Raw genomic sequence first — 3335 nt, forward strand, 5'->3', positions numbered from 1 at the left:
TTCAGACAAGGTGTTACATATTTGTTCTCATTGTACCCTCTTCTACAGTCCGGTCCTATAGCACACTTACATATAGCCATTTATGCAATTTTTTTTGTGTTTTTTTTTTTTTTGTTGTTGTTGTTAATCCTCATCCGAGGATATTTTTCCTTTTTTTTTTTATAGAGAGTAGAAGGTTCTGAGGCTGCACAATCAGTGACTGGTGTATTTGCAGGAAAACATGGGATGATAGCAAAGAAAACAGATTAGAAAATGGGTATGTAGCATATATATATATTTTTTTGAAATTTATTTTCTTTTTTGAGAGAGGAAGAGAGAGAGAGAGGCGACATCAATTTGTTGTTCCACTTATTCATTGGTTAATTCTTGTATGTTCCCTGCCTGGGGATTGAACTGACAACCTTGGCAAACTAGGGTGATGTTTTAACTAACTGAACTACCTGGCCAGGGTGAAAATGGGTACATATTGTTATACCAGATAGTAAAGAAATTACCAAAGACAATTGAGGTCATGTCAAAAGGACTCCAGAGTCAACTTGATGCTCCCAATGGCCAAAGATGGGATAATGTGTGTAAGAAAGACAACTACAATAGGTTGAAACACATCAAATATGTTTATCTCTTATAATTATACTAAGAAAATAAAAACTCACAGTTACTCTTCTGAAAGATGGGAAGGAATCGGCTCTTTTGAAAACTGGTAATAAAGATAAAAAAATCAAGGATTTATTCTACCTTTCCTACATTAACTTTACCTCTGGATAACTGAATAAGTAATGAGAGGAAGTATCATTTTTTTATGAATATATTCTAACTAATAAATGAAGAAAATGATAGAATTAGAATGTCACAGTTTTGCTTTGTAATTTTAAATCCTTACCCAAGGACATGTTTAGAGAGAGGGAGGGATGGAGAGAGAGAAGAGAGAGAGAGAGAGAGAGAGAGAGAGAGAGAGAGATTGGTTGCCTCCTGTATGCACTCCGACTAGGGATCAAATCTGCAAAGGTATGTGCCTTGACTGGGAATCCAACCGGCAACCTTTTGGTGCACTGAATGACGCTCAAGCAACTGAGCCATTCTGGCCAGGCTGTCACAGTTTACAGCTTAAATTTAATTAATAAATCTAGGTAATGATTAGCAATGACTGGTCACATAATTATCTGATACTTCAGCCAAATAGAAGGACACAACACGATATACATTTAAAAAGGTCAAACCTAAATCTAATTAAGCTTCTAGGTCCAACTACCCATTTACAACTATGAGAAATAATGAGAACTGAGAATTATGTTAAATTTTATCATGGGAATGCAATGAACAAAGTTCAGGCTCTGGAAAACTTCACAGGACAGAAGACCTGGTTTCCTCTACAAAAGTTATAAGGGAGGACCTTTGAACTCGCAAGCACTTTCCTTTTCCTCTTCCAGGGACGGTGACTTCAGGCATTCACCATACCGTGGGAGGCTGTCCTATAATACAGCCTCTAACAAAACTAGGCTATCCCGAACCCCTGGTAATAGAATTGTTTACCTTTATACCAAGAAGGTTGGGAAAGCACCAAAATCTGCATGTGGTGTGTGCCCAGGCCGACTTCTCGGAGTTCGTTCTGTGAGACCTAAAGTTCTAATGAGGTTGTCTAAAATGAAAAAATACGTCAGCAGGGCCTAAGGTGGAACTATGTGTGCTAATGGTGTCCGTGACAGGATCAAGCATGCTTTCCTTATGAGGAGCAGAAAATCGTTGTGAAAGTGTTACAGGCACAAGCACAGAGTCAGAAAATTAAATAAATTTTAAAATGAAGCTTTTTTGAGCAATAAAAACAATTAAAAGGATCAAAAAATGTTATAAGGGATAAAAAGAGAGATGGAAGACTTCTAAAAGACTTAAAAGATACATCAGCTATTGGCACTATATGCACTTGTTTGGATGACTTGATATTTGAAGATATTAAGGAATTGTTAAGGTATTTTTTTAATTATTAGGGTATGTTCAAAGTTTTCAATAATATAACAGATCAAAATAATTAATGGAAAAAGGAGCGACATTTCTTCTGGGTTTTAATATATCAGACTTGGAGCTAACACCTAGATTCTAGGAGGCATTTTGAAAAGGACACAAAGCTGGTTGTCCAGTCTCTAAATCTTGACAGTTTGAGGCCTGAAGTCTTGCCTCACTGGCTGTGGAAAGCAGGAACCGAGCACATTTCAGAATCCCAGGGCCTTTTGTCTTGGTTACCCAGATGATCCAGACGGCAGAAACAGGATGAAGTGACAACAAATATTTGTTCCATTTTAGTATTGTTCTGTACTACTTGGATTTCTAAGAAGAAACTTGGATACAGGACAATGGTTTTTAACCAAGCCTTTTAAGTTTTGGCTCCAGTTCCAGCACTCTCACTATAATGAACAGCAGAATTCATGAGAGTAAATTAGATTTTTATTGAATGGAGGTAAAAACCCACAACTATTTAGTATATTCAGTTCTGTTTAATAGAACTTTCTGTGATGATGGAAAAGTTTTGTATATCTACACTGTTTCATTGTGGTAGCCAATAGCCACATAATGCTACTAAGCACTTGAAATGTGACTCGTGTGATTAAGGGAATACATTTTAAATTTTATTTAATTTTAATTAGTTTAAATAGCCTCATGTGGCTAGCAGCTACTGTATTAGACAACACAGTTTGATTCTATATAATATCTATGGTAATTGCTTCCCTAATGCTTTCTACTATTAACTCAATCACAAAAAATGCTTTATTTTTTTTCTAGCCAAACAGTTCAGTCACATTAATTTTAGTACACATTTATCTCCTATTCCTATTCCTACTTCTTTATTTTAAAATACCAACAACAAAAACTGTGAGGATTTTAATTCACAACTTTTCCACATATTCTCCAGGACACAGATAGATGCATGCAATATTGCTAAAAGAGATTATCTAATCCACACATTCCTTTTTATAATTTATTCATTTAACAAATATTTAATGAGCACCTGTCCTTTTTAAAATGCCTCCTACAATCTAGGCATTAGCTCTGAGTCTGATATATTGAAACCCAGAAGAAATGTTGTCCTTCCTTTTTCCATTAATTAAATGAGTACAGTGCCATGTACCGTACTGATTGGTACTGAGAACATATTGATTGTAGTGGATGCTGTAGTGTGCTGCCCAGATAAACTCCTTCAGGCAAGACACTCACTCTCCCCGTAACTGGGTGTATTGGCTGCCATCAATTGTTAGGTGAACCTCTCTCCAGAAATTGCCAGAGGCTGAGGACACTGCCTTGCCCAAGTTTATGGTCCCTCCCTAGGGATAGACCACATCAGTTTA

General features: G+C 36.4%; 1 pseudogene; it reads left to right on the forward strand.

Annotated features, from left to right (window-relative positions):
- The first annotated feature begins 511 nt into the window (after positions 1-511).
- LOC114230326 (60S ribosomal protein L34-like) lies at positions 512-1787 on the forward strand (annotated as a pseudogene).
- Positions 1788-3335: the final 1548 nt, after the last annotated feature.

The sequence above is a fragment of the Eptesicus fuscus genome, chromosome 16 (assembly GCF_027574615.1).
Source record: "Eptesicus fuscus isolate TK198812 chromosome 16, DD_ASM_mEF_20220401, whole genome shotgun sequence".
NCBI lineage: Eukaryota > Metazoa > Chordata > Mammalia > Chiroptera > Vespertilionidae > Eptesicus > Eptesicus fuscus.